This window comes from Leptonychotes weddellii, chromosome 14, assembly GCF_054177405.1.
Source record: "Leptonychotes weddellii isolate Sample4059 chromosome 14, ASM5417740v2, whole genome shotgun sequence".
Taxonomy (NCBI): domain Eukaryota; kingdom Metazoa; phylum Chordata; class Mammalia; order Carnivora; family Phocidae; genus Leptonychotes; species Leptonychotes weddellii.
The window spans coordinates 28,237,419-28,257,759 of record NC_138382.1 but is presented as its reverse complement, the minus strand read 5'-3'; the positions used below and the strand labels follow the sequence as shown (position 1 = coordinate 28,257,759).

At 36.7% G+C, this 20,341-nt stretch overlaps 1 protein-coding gene across 4 annotated transcripts in view; it reads left to right on the top strand.

Moving 5' to 3' along the window:
- Positions 1 to 20,341, top strand: part of PTPRD (protein tyrosine phosphatase receptor type D) — a 434,932-nt gene that overhangs the window by 160,516 nt on the left and 254,075 nt on the right. The gene's annotated exons all lie outside the window — the stretch shown is intronic.

Below are 20,341 nucleotides of genomic sequence, written 5' to 3'. Positions count from 1 at the left end.
AAGCAAAGAAATCTTGGAAAATAGTGAAGTATAGCTCATTTTGAAATGTACTGTGACCTTGTGAAATGAGAAGCGTTTTTTCATCTCTGAATGTACCTTAATCATAATGTAGCCCAGGGGAGCCAAACATTTTATATGTTTTAACAAGCTAAGTGATTTTATAAAAGTGCTGTTAAGAGATTTATTTTAACTGAACGTTAAGACGTACTAGTCTTAAATCACAGCCAGTTCTTTGCTTAGAGCTCTATTCCAGGTTAGCTTTCATAAGTAGAGAAGCAGAACTAATTTTTTTTCATCAAAATAATCCTCAATATTGGAGTTTTGTTTTTGCTTGTATTAACCTCAGGCTTCTTAAATGATTAAACAGCACATTCAAAATATTTTAGGGGGTGTGGGTATGTGTGGGGGGTTTATTTATTTTTTTAAGATTTTCTTTATTTATTTGAGAGAGAGAGAGTGAGCACAAGCTGGGGTGGGGGGAGGGAGAAGCAGACTCCCGCTGAGCAGGGAGCCCAACGCAGGGGGCTTGATCCCAGAACCCTGGGATCATGACCTGAGCCGAAGGCAGATGCTTAACCAACTGAGTCGTCCAGGCGCCCCATATATGTGGGTTTTAATGTGATTCTCATTTCATATTTATCACATTATTATTTTGTGTTATTCCAGCAACATGACATACTGAAAGGAATAGTTTTATCTTATTATGGTGGGTCTACCAGATGGGGATGGGGGCTGTTTCCCAGGGAATATTTGGCAAAGTTTGGGGTCACTTTTGGTTATCATAAATGAGAGTTCAGTGGAGTTTGCTACTGGCATCTCGTGGGTAGGGGCCAGGGACTGCTGCTAAATATCCCACAATGCATAGGACAGCCCCCTAGTATAAAAAAATTATGCACCCCAAAATGTCAATAGTGCCGACGTTGATCAGACCAACTTTAGTGCAGTAGTTACACTAATTAAGCATAGACGAGTGGATATATTTTCCTTAGCAGATAAGTAAAAAATACTGATGCTGCTTGGCATTCAGGAGGAAATAATAAGCGCAATAGTTACAGAAAATGGAGGGATGAATTAAAACACAGGGAAAAAAATAAATGAGATCCGTGAAGGAGAATTAAAAATGGGATAGAAGGAAGAGGCAAAGTGATCTTAGTAACCATTCCTCCATCGTGCATCATCTAGAAGACTAGAGGGAGTGTGAATAAGTGACAGTTGTGATGTCAACATATTTCTTTATATTAAGAAAAGTATATGTTGTTACTGCAGTTATTATTAATAATTTACAGAGCATAAAAAATGTGTTAAGTGCAGTGCAGAATATAGAGTCGGTCACCACCCAGAGGGTTTGGAGCTTGTAATTAGGCAGATGGAGCAGACTCAAACTCAGGATGGGGAAAATAGGTGACAATGCAAAAAAGATGTCACAATTGCTCTAAACTTTATTTCATGTGATTTTTACTTACCTTTCAGTTAAACTTTAATTTAAAAAAATGATGGCGGGGTGCCTGGATGGCTCAGTTGGTTAAGCATCTGCCTTCGGCTCAGGTCAGAGCCCTACATCGGGCTCCCAGCTCAGTGTGGAGGCTGCCTGTCCCTCTTCCTCTGCCTCTCTGTGCTCTCTCTCTCTCAGATGAATAAATAAAATATTTAAAAAAATTAAAAAATTATGGCAGCTAGGCATGGAGATGGTACAATATACATATATTTAATACAAGTTTGAGGAGAATAGCATTAAATGATAATTTAGTTTAGGTGAAAATTTGTGACACTTTGTCCCCATGAATGCTTATGAACTTGTTAGATGTTTGTCTTCTTTACATAATTCTTTGAATATTGGTTTGAGTAATGCATATTCACCTGTGTCACTCCAGCATATCCGAAGTTGACCAAGAATGTTTTCAAAGGGTTTTAGGACAGATAGTGCTAGGAACTGTTAGAAGATAAACTAGGGCACATTAAAAAAATAAGAGCGTATTTGAGCAAAAATCGATTTGAATTGGTTAGCACCAAAGTGGAAATGGTTGGGAGTGTTCCATCAATAGGAGCCAGGGGAAAGACTGATGTGGGAGAAAGTGTGGAAACAGAGAAGAAATCAAGTGATTGGCTGTAGCTTAAGCCTTGGATGGTTCTTTGTGATTGGTTGTGCTTAGCGTTTTGATTCCATAACCTTGAAGAATTTACAGGATTAGATTTTGGTTTACCTGTGTAGCCCCCCACAGCATTAAAGCCCCCTCAGTCTAATGGCCTCCTTGTTTGACCAAAAGTATAAATTGAGTGCTTGGTAGATAAATTCTTTCACACAGAACCACAAAAAATGATGTGTGGAGTATTTAATAAAAGTTGTAAGCTGCCAGGTTTTGAATGAAACAGTCTCTTCAAGCGGTAGATGTATAGAAAAATAATTTTTGGAGATTATTCTTTAGTACATGCCCCTTTAAATTAAATGTACCATCTTAGATGACTGCAAATGAGCACAATTCCAAATTCAATTTAGATATTTCTCTAACTCCTATACACAAAATATTTGGCTATGTACTGTTTTAAAAATTAGACTTCAGAACATATTGCTATAATTTTCCTGGATCCATTTTCTAAACTGTTTTGATGGTTAACATGTTCTATATCAGGGAAATGATTCTTCCTGTTACTGCTGCTTTTAATTTAAATGATGTGCATTTGTTACCACTATTACCCTTCACCTTCACAGAAACACCTTTTCAAGGCTTGCTCATTTACATGCCTTCTTCTTTTGACTTTAGTAGCACTTCTAATTCATTTTGTGAATATTAGTTAAGTGATGTTCCCTGTGTATTTTTAAATTAAATTAGAAGTACCGTATCATTTTTCTAAAAAATTAGGTAGTTTCAATTTGGGACTCTTCATTTAGAATGGATTTATTTTCCATTTGTGCTTATTTTTTATTCTTTTCAATATGATACTCTTCAAACAGTTTTGTATAAGTAGAACTGAAGTATGTAAGAATGTCTGCATTGCCACAGTATTAAACAAAGGTGACCCCCCTCCAGTGCATGCACAGTGTGTGCGCACGCACACACACACAGGCTGTGTTTGTCTTCACACTTCCAAAAATTTTTGCCTCAGTTTCTTGCCTCCTACTCCCCTTCAATCTGTCTTTATCCAGAGAAACTCAGCTGATGTGCTCTTAATTCTAACAGTGATCCTCTAACTACTAAAAGTGTGGCTCTTTCTTAGGCCTCATTCTTCGTAACCCTGCTACACCCCTGCATTTCACACACTGACTGCTTATCTCAACCCTAATGTGGGTTCTGCAGTGCCCTTTGACTGATGACTTATTGTTTTCCCAGCATCATGGCACTGGATCTCTCCCCTTTTCTGATGCCTTCTCTTTCTGCCCAAAACAGTGGATTAGGGAAGAATGTCATGGGTTCAAAGAGTGATCCCCTCTTTTTGCTAACTAGCTGAGTGATTTTAGATAATTTATTCAAAGCTCCTATCTGATAAATTGAAAAAAAATCAAGAAATATCTACTTGTGTGATTCTTAAGCATTCAGAACGTATTTGGAATAAATGAGAAAGGGAGGAGAGAGAAAGAAGGAAACCATTTCATAGGGACTAGCAAAACTTCTATTTGACTGCCTTCCCTCTCCTTCTCCCCCCTGCAGGACTGCTCTCTCCTTGGTGCTATACCTGCCTGAGCTATCCATTGTTCATATGCTTCTTTAACCTGGCATTCTAGATGACTCACATTCTGACTCCAGACTACTTTTCCTGGTTTATCATTTACTTATCCCTTCAGCAAACCTGTTTCTGTACACACTCTTCTAATTTACTGCATCCTTAAAGAATCTTCCAGACTTATGTGCTCCCTGAGTCGGGTTTCCTACTTTGAGATGATTGAACAGCCCAGCAGCTCATTCTCTTCCACCAACCTTCATGTGTCTTCATGTGGAGAATGGAAAATACTAGAGACATTTTCCACAGCCTTTGACTCTAGGGGTGGGGTTTCCCACATCTGTCTCTCAGGCCCTATCACTGCAGTCCATTTATGTCTTGCTGGTATAGCCAACCCAGCAGGTCTTGCTTTCTCAGAAATCTCTGTGGCAGAAGTGAGAATCAATCTCTGTGCTCAGGTCCACCCAACCTTCAGGAAATGCATGCTAGGAAACATTTCTTCTTGGTGGTAGATGGGAGATAAAATGGACAACGTGCCATAGTTCTGAGTTTCCCGTAAGCTGTCCCTGAAATTCACCCCACTCTTTTGGTTGTAGCACTAGAGTGGCCTGTGGGCATCCAACCAAGGAATGAGCAGCCAGTTTCCCTGCCTGCAGGCACTCCTAATGTTCTGAGTGCTGATTTTGAAATCTCATTACTTGGGGGAGGAGAAAGCACCTTCCTCTCCTTTTCTGTGGAGAGGAGAGAGAATGCACTTTCACTTCAACACTGAGCTCCCCGCAAAGCTGATCACGGTTCCTCTTGGACCCTCTTCTTGTGGCCACTGAGGAAGGGGTTGTTAGTACAAGGCAGGTACTGGTAGCAAGACCTGCTCTTGCATTTTTCTGCCCACACTGCAGGTATGTGGTTATTCTCACATGTTTCTGGCTTGCTCACTGCAACCTATCTGTGACATCTGGGATATTTTACATTTTTTGTTCTCAGGTTCAGATTATAGACATAATTCCAAGGCTAAGAAAATCCCACTTGGAATTCTGATACGGTTAAAGTTGTAAGCTTTAATTGAAATAGTTGATATGAATCACTTAACACAATGCAGGCACATTGTAAGTCATTAAATATTTCCCACTATTGTGATATTATTATTTGTATGATTACTTGTATAATTGCTTGCAATAATTTCACTATTTCTTTATGTAACTGACTCTTTTTCATCATGTAAAGTCATGAAATTTATATTTCATCATATAAATTCTGTATAAAATTATATTTTCTGGAATGCTACACAAAACAATTTAGCTTAATCCTGCAGCCGCCTAAAAAAGAAAGCACATGGAAAACCGTGGTGAACATATGTGTCTCCATATATTTATCTGCATATAATCAGAATGAAACCTGTCTAGTTTAGCCAAGTTTGCAAATTGCAACCTAATCTGATGTATTTTTAGGATCCAATGAAGCCCCTTTTAAGTTAGAAGGATAGGTGTGATCTTAAAGAACAGATTTCACTACAAACAACAAACTAGCACTTAGCTTTCTTTTTTCTCAAAGAGTTTATTTATTTGAGAGAGTGTGTGAGAAGTGGGGAGGGGCAGGGGGAGAGAGAGAGAGAGAGAGAGAGAGGGAGAGAAGCAGAATCTCTGCTGAGTAGGAAGCCATATGGATGTGGGGCTCAATCCCAGGACCTGGAGATCATGACCTGAGCCTAAGGCAGACGCTTAACAGATTGAGCCACCCAGCCCCTAGCACTTAGCTTTCTTAAGACCTAGTTCTCCCTTAGTTGAGACACTGCTCTTTGTAGTGATTACTCTGAGTGAAATGGTGGGGAGAGGGCCAGTTAGCACCAACATTTCTTTCTCAAATGCTGTGTTACATGTTTGCATTAGCAACACAGTAGCCAATGGGCATCTTGTCATTTGCAAAAATTTAATTAAATGTTAACAACTTAACCCCAAGATTTATAAGTTTTCTAATTAGTAGCCTAAATATTCTCTTAATTTGTATCTTGAAACTACATTAATGATAAATGAGGGTGTGGTGTATAAAAGGTTGGACTTAATATGGAAAAAAAAATGAATATTCTAGTTTTGTATAAAACCAGTCCCAAAAACTTTTTACTTTTACATATAATAATGTTAAAATAAGATTGTTGCAGGTAATGTGTGTGTATAAGGCAAAAGGTTTGTGGTTTGGGTAGACAGCAAGAATCCAAATTCTTCAAATCATAGCAGTTGGGGAGACCAGGACAACTTGCTTTGTTGAATCCAGTGGGTGTAGCATTCATTCCCAGGGAGGACCCTTTGGCCTGCTCAATGTCTTCAGAGAACAATGCATAGGATTTTCAGTATACTGGAAACTGCTGAGATTTAGAAATAATAGAATTTAATGTGCTCTACAATTTTGTCTTTTTTTATAGACGAGTCATCTAGAAATTTGCAGATCTTTTGGCTAAAGGGATGCATGTGTTTTTCCTTCCACCTGTCTTAGAACACAAATTTATAAGTATTTTTGCAGGAGGCAGTTTCTGTGAAAGGAGAACATTTGTCTTCAATTTTACTGCTAAAATTTTATAAGACAGTGACAACTGTAGTTTTGCGATAGGAAGCCACATTAACTACATTAAAATTATGGCCTTCATTTTTTAAACTTGTTTTTTTTCCCCCTCTCACATAACATCTGTATGGTTTACCCTGGAAAACAACAGAAATGGAAAGAGTAATGAGGAAAATTTTCCCTCTTCCTTCTGAACAAACCATTAAATTTCATCCTGCATTGAATGTTGACCTAACACTTAAAATATTTGAAGTGAATCATAATCAGCCTTTGAGTTGTGGGTTCATGTTCTGGTATGTTTAATGATTTGCTCAAATGTTGACAGTGTTCTACAAGGAGGGAAGGCAGAATACTTCAATTTAAAACATCAGATTTTCAACTAGGGCTTTAGTATAAAAATATGGACAAAAATGGCATATTCTATTACAGTAAAACACTGCAAATGCTAGTAGTTTTAAATATAAAGTGTAATTCATTTAGGAATAAAACAAAACAGTTTTAAATGCCCAAGTGATTGTGCAGTAATAATTAGGGGGAAATAATTGTTCAGTTCTTTAGTTAACGTACTTTATTTTAATGGTACACTTTGAATTAACAAACATATCCATACTTTTTGTCTGTGTGACAGTAATAACCACAGTGTATCTTATCAGATAATTAACTTCCACAAACATAATAACAAGTCTGTGGAGCAGCAATGACACTGTTATAATAAAGTATTTCTTTGGATGTTGAAATCTTAAAAGGAGAGCAACTACTTAAATTTAAGTAGCTTCCTTCTTGCAAAGGGGCTGTCACTTTTGTTACAGTGTGTAATGTAGACAGACATTTCTGTGAAGAGAAATAAAAGGAGGGGAGAAAGAATACAAAAATAGACAATAGGAAAAGCATGCAAACAGATTTAGAAATAAGCCTGTACAGCCATCATGGAAGGTAACATCACAACTCTGTATTAGATGGGTAGAATGAACATCTAATAGTACCTTATTGCTCTTTAATTAGAAGTGACTTAGCAGTTCACCTTTTCTTTCTAATTCAGATAAGCTGTTTTCCTTCAGTAGCTCTCAGAGGATCAATTCATGAAAAACAAAAGCTATGTTTTACTTGTCTTTTCTCATTTGAAATAGTTTTATTAAAAGCAAACTCCAGATTATACAGTTCCATTTGGACATCTTGTAACTCACCGATGAAATGCAGCCAGGTCTGTGGAAAGGAAGGGCAGCCCAAAGTAGTTGTCGGAACACAGGGAGAGGATTCAAATTTGCTCTGTTTTGGTGGGGACATAATAGCTAGCTTAATATTTGTTTCTGTTCTTGACTATAATATGAGACATTTCAAACAAACAAAAAATCTACCTTCAATTTAAAATTGCTTGCAAAATAACTGGCCCTTGGCGGGGGGAAAGAAAAAGGAAAAGAGGGAAAGATAAATCCAAACTCTGTTTTTTTGAGGGTAAGCAAACTATACATATATATATTTCTGCTTTACTTTAACTGCTCTATTTAGGCCCATTCTGATAGATTTTAGTGTTCTGGTAAGAAAGCATGAAGTATTTTGTATTCTACCTAATCATTCAATGTGTGCATTCGGCAAAAATCTCCCAGACTGTGCCTATTGAATTATGCCTTCAGTGTTCCATGATTGTTAGAAGTTGTGCAGTTAATTTTCCCCTCATTAAGCTGAAATGCACCTTTTTGTGATACAACCATGGGGTGCAAGAGATTTAATTTAAAATTAGGTGAAGACCTGTGAAAAAATATAAATATTTATATTTATATATGAATGAGTAGAGAAATACTCCAAAGTAGATCTGACCGTATAAGAATCGTGTACTGTGCGATACATACAACACAAGTCATTATTTTATTTCAGTGAACACGCATTTCGGAGGATTATATACTGTTAACACCAGAGCTTTCCTGAGGTATATGACCTGGTGATTTTTGCCCACCAGGAACATACAGATTTACTGGCAGGTACGGCTTTCGTGCTGATTGGCTGATCCTGTACATGTGAGGGGCAGGTACTATATAGAGATGTGTTTTCCCCTGCTTCTTGGTCAGCTCTTCGAGGTCATGGATACTACCTGCCTCATATTTGCACTCATAGTGCTTAACATAGTACTTGCCTTCAATAAAGAAAAGGTGGGCAACATTGATGCAACTGGATTCTCTAGCAGAAAATACTCTTTTCACTGAGAACATCTTGAAATTTGAAAATTGGCAATATTATGGTTCAGAAAAATTGATAGATACACACTATGATGACTAGAAACAGGAAGGCATGTACTATGTGGCCATTTTTTTTAGGATTATTAAGTCAGAAACTTCAGATGTGGATATGAATCTCAAATAGGTTTATTTGATAATGGTTGAAAATAATTTAATCTCTCCAAGTTTCTAGAGAAAGTTTGGGATGGGTTGAAAAGCAGACTGGTGGGACGCCTGGGTGGCTCAGTTCGTTAAGTGTCTGCCTTCGGCTCAGGTCATGATCCAAGGGTCCTGAGATCGAGTCCCACATCAGGCTCCTTGCTCAGCAGGGAGCCTGCTTCTCCCTCTGCCTGCCACTTGTACTCTCACTCTCTCTCTCTAGCAAATAAATAAATAAAATCTTAAAAAAAAAAAAAAGAAAAGCAGACTGGTTTTGTGCAATGTTTCCATGTTTAGTCTCCAAATAGTTAGAATAAAAATTAAGATTCTTGCCATAGAGAAGAGATAATGAAGATACTGGAGAAAATATCATTTGACCATGGTATCTAGAAACAGTTGTAAGCAGCGTAAAAAATCAGAATGACTCTCATGGGAAGAAGCTATATGAATCTTAGGGCAACGGGCAATGCAGGGGCACTGGGGTGGCTCAGTCAGTTAAGCATCTGACTCTCGATTTCAGCTCAGGTCATGATCTCAGGGTCCTGAGATTGAGCCCTGCATTGGGATTCTCTCCTTCTTCCTCTGCCTCTCCCCGCTTGCACTCTCTATCCTCAAAAAACAAACAAACAAACAAACAAACAAACAAAAAAAAACATAGGGCAATGCAGTGATTTTAAAATTCTTATACCCTAAACATTTATTATTATTTTTTACACTTTGAGGATTTAATTGGATATATTCATAATGTGTTTAGTTAATATGTTTTATTTAATTTAAGTAAATATACTACCATCATAAAATCTCTATTATAGCTGCACTTTCACAATTACAAGTAGAACAGAATTTTCTGTTAATGACACCCAGCGATAATACTATTTTTCCTAGTTTGGAGAAAAATAATTAACTGAATTTAGAATTTTGTATATATATTTATATATTTAGAATTTTATTAATATTAATCTTCGCCCTGTGAGTCTTTAAAACAAACAAGCAAACAAACAAACTTTCGGCAACCAGAGCTAACAACAAAATTAGCCTTGCTGCTGGGGATAAGGGAGTAGAAGGTAGAAACCTAATGAGGGTTGGGGATAGAGGACAGAGGAAAGCAAGAAAATGAAAATTTTCTGTTTTTCCCAAACTAGTCAGAGCCCTAAAGAGTTGTCTACAATGGTAGATTGCAATTGTGGAGTACAGAAAGACAAGAGTTGTGTTACCTCCTTCTTGTCATAGCCAGACCATGCCATGGACATACTAACCAAGGAGAAGCTGAGTCAGCAAGGATTGGAAAGGTTGGAGCCTGGGTGGGGCTTAGGAAGAGGAATGGCATCTGTGGTACAGCTGGGGCATGTCCCAGCCTCCGGGTGCTATCGAAGCACTTGGAGCCCACACCGAGGCCCCCCAGCTTGTTACTTTCTCTTGACTATTTCCTTCTAGACTCAGGCTACAAATGGTCTCCTGTGCAGTTCAGTTTCAGTCTTGTGATCACAAGGCTGGTGTTCTTCTGCAGGGCTTCTCTAGGCTCCTCAGTCTTGGAGTCTGACTCTGTTATTTTATTTTTAGCACAGTAGTAGATCCTTCCTCCTCACATCCAAATACAAATACAGAGCTGATTTTGGTTTTCCTCTTGGATTGAGAGTTTTCAACTTCATCAGTGCAGTTGATATACATTTACATAATCGTGAGTAGTTCTATTATTTGTATAAAATACATATAATCCTTGTAAATTATGGTTCTACTTTAATAGACCCATATTGTAGACTGAGTTCATAACTAATTGTCACACATTCAGTTTAATGTACAAAATGCTATGACATTTTAGAATTAACTAGGGGAAATTGTTCATTGTTACTTTTCTACAACCGCCTGGGTCATAAGTATTTGTTAAGTGCTTGTGGTTGGAGAGGCAAAACATAAACACTGAAATAACTGTGAGAGTATGAATCAACATTTCTATCATGCTTTTCTCAACATATGGCAGAATAATAATAGGATATAATTACTACTGGTATTGCCATTTTTTGTTCTCTGCCTCTGTCTTATTTTTTTATAGCATACTCAAAATATTTCAAAGTTAGAGACAAAGAGTAAGTGGGATAAAAATACTACCATTCTTATTTTTTTCTTTATTTAACATGTGATAGTACATTTTCTCTTGCTTTTGTTAAACTTTCAAGTGAATTTTTTATTTGTTTGTAAACATTTTCTATCCTAACACTTCTATTGTTCCTAAACTTAAAATTTTCCCTTAAGTATACAAAGTTATGTTCCAGTAATTCAATAGGTTAGGAATGATACAGCCTTTATCCTAGATGTGGGAATGCCTATAATATAAAAAGATCTCCTGTTGTAATAGGTAATGAGAAATAAGAGACTGATTTTGAATATCTGTGTTCCTTTCAATGTAATTTAGAGCAGTGAATCAAATTCTTGGACTGATCTGAGAACTGACTGTGATGAAAAGATTTTTCCTTTAGAAATTTCTCTAAGGATTGTGTCCTCAAATACTTTATAACTAGCGTGATATTGTGACTCATAGTAAGAAAATATTTGGTCTTTGTCCCCCTTTCTGGAACAGAGCACCTGAAATCCTTGGAATTTCTTAAGAGTTGAGAGCAACAAAGGTATATTTTGTTATGTTAATGAGGCAACTTTTGGACACCACCTAAAGATAGATTCTGGGTGCCTGGAGAGCCAACCATGTGATTAGAGGCTTGGAACTTTCAGTCCCACCTCCTTGACTTGCTGGAGGAGAGAGGGGCTGGAGGCTGAATCATTTGCCAATGATAGTGACCAGTGATTTAATTACTCATGCTCCTGTGATGAAGCCTCCATAGAATCCCAAAAGGACAGGGTTCAGAAAGCTTCCAGGTCAGTGAACACATAGAGGTCTTGGGACGGTGGTGGGCTCAGAGAGAACATGGGTATTCTGTGCCCTTCTGCCATACCCTGTACTCTCCATCTCTTCCATCTGGCTGTTCATGAGCCATATTGTTTACTACTACTACTACTACTACTACTACTAAAACCCTGTAATCTAATGAGTAAGTGGGTCTCCTAAGTTCTGTGAACCGCTTTTGCAAATTAATCCAACTCAAGGAGTAAGTCTTGGGAACCTCTTGTTTATAGCCTATTGATTAGAAGCACAGGTGACAGGCTGGGCTTAGGACCGGCATCTGAGCTGGGGGGTGAGGGAGTAGTCTTGTGAGACTGAGCCCTTACCCTGTAGAATTTGACACTGTCTCTGGGTAGATGTGTTAGAATGTAGTTGAAGTCTTCGGTGTCTTGCTGATGTCCCAAGAATTGCTTGGTGGTATGTGGGGAAGCCTTGTTCCACACACATTGGAATCGAGTCCAGGAACCCAAAATAGTTAGGTAGTTCTTTACATCCAGGGCATTTTTGTCTCGTCAGCTTGTAAGGGCCTGGTTTAGTATAAAAAGCGGGAATTCATAGACAGAATCTGAGCTTGAGACTGCTCTACAATTACAAAAGTGGGGGACTTGAAGAACAAGCCTGTAACATCATCTGTAAAAAGGAAATAATGTAACATCCTTCATAGCCAGAGTGAGTGCTTGTGTTAGTGTGTATCAGTTAATTGATGGATATGGTGGGATTCTGTGACCTCAAAGATGCTACATGAAGTTTAATTGTCCAAGTCATATTGCTCACTGCACCTACTGGCCAGGGCAGCTATGAGAGTTGGGGAAGATCCTCTAAGATGATGCAAAGAGTGAGATTTAAGAAGGTGGGGAATAAGTTGGAAGCCAAGAGTGCTTACATATAAGATCCTCCCCCTCATGGGTTTGTTTTTTTAACTGATGATCCTGACACAGTGTAGGGCTTAGCAGGACCAAATACAGAGTGTGTTCTTCATTGCTGAAGAAGGAACAAGCCCAGTTAAGTTTGTGGTCTCAGAGGTGGAATTGTGGCTGATAGCCAAGGTTAAAACCAGAAGTTCCCTGAGAGGCTGGAAGCCAGCTGGGAGAGAATGCCAGAGATGTTGCTGAAAATGGGGGCCAGGGATCAAGGACCAAGAAACTAGACCTGTAACAGGAGACAGGAATGTGAGAAACAGCTTTTTATGGAGTCCCTCTAACTCAGATGGGTGTTTTCTTTGTTAATGTATCACCCCCAGCCTTTCGTTACCAGTGCTCTTCCTCCTCAAGAACACTGCTTTGAACTGAGCCATAGATTGACAAACACCAGAGGAGTGAACAGTTGTCATTAAACATGTGTTAAAAAACTGAAAAGTAGGCATAGACCTGCATTATTGTAGTGAAAGTTCAAACTGATGATCTTAAACTATGAAGATGCATTCAGTTCATCTTGGCATTTCCTGTCTAAGGAAGAGCATGTTATATATTGCATTTTTCAAAGATTTCAATCAAATATTGTTAATATTTGAGGAAATGGAGATGGGTGTGCTTGCCTTTTTTCAGAAAATCATTTCTGAAAAACAAATACTGCATTCATTAGGGAATGGTGACTGTGTTACACATTTGAGTACATGAAGAGCATGGGATGTCTCCACGAATTTAAATGGCATTACTATTTTGAACATTTTTGTTCTTATACTAGGTAGTATATTATATTATCCTTCTATCTGGTCTCCCTCTATATTCATTCTCCTCTAGTACATGCTTCCTTTGCTCTGCTACCAGAATATTCTTCCTAAAACTCAAATGTGATAATCGCAGGGAAATAATCTTAATAATCCCTGAAAAGACCAGTATAAATTATGTCATATAATAACTTATATAGAAAAGTTTCAAATTTGAAGTTCTTCTTTGCTCTTAGTCAACTCTCCTTAAAATGAAATGATTGTGAACACCCTATATTTGCTTTATGGGTTCCTTCCTTCACTGTTTACTTCAACCAATTACGCTCTGTATTCTTCTTGGTCCAGACCCCATGGATAGGAATCTTTGATGTTTAAAATTTAAGTAACTTGCTTCTTCAGAACATGGTGTACAATATGTTAGAAGTGATAGAAATCTTGGGAAACATATCCCTTGATGGAGAGTATTAGAAACTTTTCCTCTTGACTGGTTTTTGTTTAGTATTATTGTTTTAAAATGCTGATTGTCATGGTGATAGCAAAAGGATGGAATTTAGGAAAGTCTTGATGGGATATTGTAATATGTTGGCTCATAAAATATATGTGGAAGTTTTCCTGTCTTAAATCAGTTTTGAGTTAGAACATTTCATGAGTTCTCTGGCATGGTATCCACCATCTGGCCAACACAATAAATTAAGATTCTTGCAGGCAAAATGTCTCAATCAGTCACTGGAAGAAATTCATTTTTTGAGTCTCTCTAGAACCTCAGAGGGCCATGGATACCAAAAATGGGAGATAGAGTTATGACTGTCCTGTCCCTCCTTATTCAAAAGTAATCTGCTTCAAAGGATGGTACAATTTCCTTCATCTCTGCCTTTCTTGACATCCCTCTGCTTATTCTCTCTTAGAAGCTTTACTGTTTGCCAACAACCTTATATCCACAATCAGAGTGATTGGCTTTCTTAGCAACTTATATTTAGAGGATTGAGGAAGAATATCTGATCAATTACTTTGAATAAGATGGCTATTTTCTGGACAAAAAGCCATTACTTGGAAATGACTGGATCATGTCATATCTAATTACATCCCTTGCAAACTTTGTGGGCAGATGAACCATGAGAATGTAGCTCTCCATTGTCCTTCTTAGCCCTTCTTCCATTATTGCTTGCTATGTCATGCTCCAACGATTTATATAGACTATGCCATTTTCCTTAAAAATCATGCACTTCAACTCTTCATTGTCTTTCCTTTGAATGAAATTGCCCTCCCATTTTATCCTATTTAAATCTATTTTAACTTATTAATTACATCAAATGTAAGAATTTAGATTTCAACAAATAGAGGTGGACAATATATATAAAGTATAGGAGACAGCAGGAGTGAAAACATGGCATGTTTAAATTGAATATTTCTTTTTTTGGAATTCATCAGATAGTATTAACACTCATTTCTAGACTAACTTATTTTTTTATTATTTGTCATGCTGAATTAGTTTTAAAACTATAGACACTATAGTATATTTTTACTTATGAGGATCTAGCTTAAAGAGACACCATTTTAGTTCAGGAAAAATCTTAATTTTTTTTAAGTTGTCAGTTATTTCTTCAAAAAAGCAGGTCACTGATTATCCTCATTATGGCAGCATTTCTCAAATGGAAATTTGTGGAATAGTGGATATTAGTAAATATAATACTTGAATGATTTGTCATGATAGGACAGTCTTATAAAGGCAAATAAAATTGGAGCTACTGTGTGTGAATCACTTGTGAAGGTACAAGGGAAGCTCAGTTGTGGGTACCACTGGGAATTTCACATGGTTTCACATGGCTTAGCCTTGCTGAACTGGCAGACATGTTGTTGGCATTTATTAAAGAGCCTTTATTTCTCAGGCGATTGAGAGACTCCAAACCTGGGCATTGATATCTTCTTTTTATATGAACCATCTTGCCTTCATTAGATTTAAATGTATTTAAAAAAATGTACCCTTTGCATTATTGATTAAACAAAGGAGGTGTAGGAGACTGACAAACAGACTCAACATATTATTTTAATAGAAGACATTCCTTTTCTAGAATCACTCAGTATTTCAGGTTCGATTTACTTTGTCCTTAGGTCAGTAAAGTCACAGGATCAGAGGTCTCCTTCCTGAGATTTGTCTTCCTACATAAAGTTGGTCAAATCTCTTGTACAATAGTAAGGTAGACTTTTAGTTTTTGGATGAAAACTAATTATGATGATGACTATCTGGTTGTTTCAAAGAATATAGTAGGATTTAATCTGATGGACATTTTATTTATAGTTTCAGCTTCTCTCATTTCATATGTAGTGAACGTGAAATGTACATGAAGTTCTATTTTATTCATGGGCATAGTTGTGGCTTAATAAATGTAATATCTATATTTCCTTTTTCCTCTCCTTCCTTTTTTTGTTATTCATTATTAAAAGTTTAATGTACATGTTGGTAGAGTAATTTTGATAACTCTTAGGTGGAGGCCTTTTGTATGGCATCTTGAACATATCTCCAGAACTGAATACAAATTACAAGAACTGAGTATGTTTAAAATAGTGAAATTCAAAAGTATGCAAATAATCTGGAAGAATTTTTTTCTACCTCTCTCAAATGATTTTAAATCACCAAAACAATGAAACTTGAGATTTAAAAATAATCAGCAAAATATGCATAATTTGCAGTATGCCTAGGGCAAAAGAGAATACATTTTTATAAAAACCCTAGAACCAGCTTTAAAGAAAAAAAAAAGAGTATATAAGAACAGTTGTAAAAACCAGTATAATATGGTTATAAATTAAAAAGAAAAAAAAGCTAAATTAAAATCTATGCAGGATTAAATAAAACCTGGAGTTTTGACAGAAAGCTTCTAAGGATTCAGCATCATTTGCATCTGAAAAATATCTGGCCACATCAGTGTACCTCCTCATGAATTTCACTGGCTTTGAGGTTCATTTTGCTACATATTTACAAAATAAGTATAGTTCCTGGTGCCTGGTGGTGGACTGAGAGCTGAGCACAGGGCCATTGGATCCAGAGTCTTTGAGCAGCAGGTAAACCCTGGTTCAGGTAGAGCTCAGCCCTAAGACCTGTCCTGGTCAGCAGCCATAATAAAATCCCCAGATATTCCCTGAAAATCACACCAGCTTTTTGGTTGATCATCTTCTTTAATTAATCTTTTGTAAAAGGTAGCTAATGCAATACAGAATCACCTCATCTTAGTTTTTGTCTTTTCTCCCTTATTTCAGTTGCCTCTTGAAATTGCTAAAGGATGAGAATAAATACAAGGCTTCTTAAAGATGAAGGAAGCAAAAGGCCTGCTGAGAAAATAATCAGTTCATGAATGATTAGAGCTGACACTATGTAAAAATTGGCAATAAAACTGGATTTTGGAGCATAGTTAGCATTTTAGTTAATTGTCTGGATCCACTGCAATTTTATTTATTTCTTTTGGCTGTTTTGGTGTCAGTTATACAGTAGCAAGGAGGGCTTGGACACTCAAAGCTCCTTGAAGGGTATATTCTCCAGTGGTAGCAATCGAGACCACCTCATCCTTTGTTACTAGGGTTGTGTTTCCATCCAGATACAAGCAAGGTGAATTTCTGACTGGTCATCCCTTCTCTCCTTCACATGTGCTTTTATCCCGATGCTAAAGAAAATTGCAAAAGTAATTGCAGGGCCAAATTCACATCATTTTATGGAACTTGGAAGATATATATGAGAGAATCTAGACCACACAGAAAATGTTGAAATCATTTTTTTAAAAATAGACCTGTATTGGCTACTGATACTAATAGAAAAATGTCTTTCATGATAGTGAACTTATTAAGAACTACTCATGGAGGCTCTTGGTACATTGTTGCTGGGAAAAATCATCTTAATGGGAAAGGTCAGAGCAATTTAATAAGACACAATATGAGTGCTATTGAGAAGACCCATATAGTTCTCACAGAGCACCAGAGGCTTTACCACCAAATATTGGACATTTATTACAACTAATAACAAGGATTAAAAAAAAAAACACCCTAAATTAGATTCCCTTATGTATATAAACTGCCCTAATAGTAGGCATAAGAAAAACATCAGTCCTTACAGAGATTTAATTTCTATAATCTCTACTACTACACATATTATTTGTAGATGTTCACTTATGTGGTAATTAGGCAACATGCCAGGGTCCAAAATAAGTTGAAAAAAGAATCAGTTCAACATTTATATTTTATGCATTATTCTCTTGATTTAGATATTTAGGGGAGAGATAAAAGAACAAAATATGTTCTCTATACATAATTAATTAAAAAGACAAATAATAGTTTGCAGCTAAGCATTTGGCCAAGGAGAAATGAATCTGTTAAATTTAGAAAGACTCTGAGAATTTATTATAAAATGTTATGAGAGAGTGTCAAACACTATTATAAGAAATAATTTGAAGTAGATCTGTAAATTGATATGATCATGGAAATAAATCACTTCACTGTAATAGACCATGAATGAGAAACTACTCTGTGCTTTTTTTTTTTAATTCCATGTGCTAATTTCTACAGCATATGTAAAGCTTAGTAATAAGTGTGCCCTTGCTTCTGTAGTATAGAGTTCTGTAGGAGAGAGGAGATAGGAGCACAGAATTTGATATTATGTAAGTCATTTTCAAGAACAAGATCAGGGTGATCTGGAGTCTGGATCCCCTAAGCTTATGTAAGTTGGTGGACTTTTTTGCAGAAAAAGAATTTAAAATTATAAATACACTATTAGAGTGAACAGTTAGTACTTATTTAGAATAAAAAAATAAATCATAATTTGTAATTCTTTTTTATATTTTTTTTTTATAATTTGTATTTTTTGTGGAAAATTGAAACACCACAAAACTCTGGAAATAGATACAATGTATTTATTAGCTCCCTGCCAACACTTAAATTTTTTTTCAGTTATAATTTTTCATATGACAATTTTATAATATTTTCCATATGGAAAATAGAAAAATAGTTCAAAAATAGAAAAATTTCTCCCTTATAGCCATGTTGATGGACACTTATTTTCCTATTGACAGCTCAGAAACTATTCGTCAACCTTATGACTTTTTACTGGTAATGTGATAATTTCTGTGACATCTAGGTATAAGAAGCATCCCAATTTTCTTGCACAGATCATAATATTCCTTGAATTTATGGCAAGCACCAACCAGTTTGTCACTGGTGTCCTCATAGAAGAGGCTGGATGAGTTGGTAAAGTGAGCAATAGAATTAGAGCTAGAAATCATTCCTAAAGCAGATCAACAGTAGTAATTGAACTATAAACCACATTAATGTATTCTGCTAAATCCAGACTAAATATATCTTGATTTAACTTCCCTAACTGGCACCCCAAAACTGCCTGTAACCCTTAAGCACACTCTGCAGGAAGGAAAATATGAATAACATTAAGTGACTTGGAGTGAAATCTCTTACCATTGCAGATTTTACAAAGCATTTGACCATGCCAGTGTGAGGTGGTGACACATGGGGCCTATACATTTGAAAGGCCCTGAAGCTAAAGCTTCCTTAAGGTCAAGGCAATTCTGGTTTTAGCCCTGAAAGGAGGTGTGCGAAGTTCTTAGAAACCATACTTCATAGGCATCAGAAAAGAGCTCACCCAGGAGAGGGCATTTGGGATGGTCTTGAAGAAGAATAGGCTTTCAAGACACAGGTATTTGGTGAAATTATTTCAGAAGAATGGAATAGTCTTTTTTTTTTTTAAGATTTTATTTATTTGACAGAGAGAGGGCTAGCACAAGCAGGGGGAATGGCAAGCAGAGGGAGAGGGAGAGGAAGAAGCAGGCTCCCCGCAGTGTAGGGAGCCAGATGTGGGACTCGATCCCAGAACCCCAGGATCATGACCTGAGCCGAAGGTAGACGCTGAACCAACTAAGCCACCCAGCGCCCCAAGAGGAATGGAATAGTCTTAACAAATCCACATAAAGTTCTAAAATCTTAGTATGCTTAAAGGTATCTGTTGGATATAATAGCGACACAGATTACCAGCCCTTACTTTGACATTCTGATTCAGATCTGGACTGGGACACGGAATACGGATTTTTAACAAGCAACAAAATGTGATGCTGTTGTAGGTGGCTCTCCATGGTATTTTCAAGTAAAATGTGATGAAATTATGTTTTCAGAAAAGTCTATGAGTCTGACATGTTTGTAAGTAGTGAAAATTAAGGTCCTATTAGATAAATCAGAGACCTAACCTCCAGGGTCTTATCTGCTACATTTAATTAATTCTCTCAGCAGAGCTTCCTGCCCTGTATTAAGTAGGCAGTCATACTGAACCACTGTAGATTCTTGAGCAGGATTGTAACCTGATTGCAACTGCCTTTTCGCTGAACAGCACTTTCAGTTAAATGGATGTGGTGAGTTTGGGAAGATCAGAAGTAAGGAGTCTATTTGAATAAAGCTAGTCAAGAGATGAACAAGTCCTGTCAAAGATGTGGTAATATAAAAACAATGGGTGAAAGAGATATTAAAAAAAGAAAAGAAAGAAAAAAAGAATTGTGAGTGTATCATGCAATGTAAGAGTGTCATGCTCTCGGAGCAAAAGAAATGTGAAAATTGTGAAAAATGGCATTTCTAGGGTCATTTGGTAGTGGTTGAAATAAATTTCTCATTCATAAATGACTTTTTCAAAGCTTTTTGATCCCCTTTCTGTTTTAATGTGTGCATTTTCATATTTATATTATTGTTGCTTAAAATTTTAACTTTAGAAGTTCAGTATCTAAAGTAGATGAAATAAAGGACACTATTTCTGGAAAATATAATTTTCATATTATATAATTTGAGGGGTGTCAGTGGTCACTGTATACAGATAAGCAAATTATGTTATTAAGTGCTTTATGATTTTAACCCTAAATTCTGGCTAAGTGAGGCACATTAGCCTTTCTGCCATTAAAGTATGTATTCTATTCACAAATATAAAATACATCTTCCCATAGAGGCAGGGTGGAAAAACAGAGATTGCTTTTGTGGATTATTTTGGTCCTTTCGGAAAAATAGGATGTGTGAAATTACCTTATGTATAAAATGTTCCATGTATTTTTTTATTATGTTAATCACCATACATTACACCATTAGTTTTTGATATAGTGTTCCACGATTCATTATTTGTGTATAACACACAGTGCTCCAATCAGTACGTGCCCTCTTTAATAACCATCACCAGGCTAACAC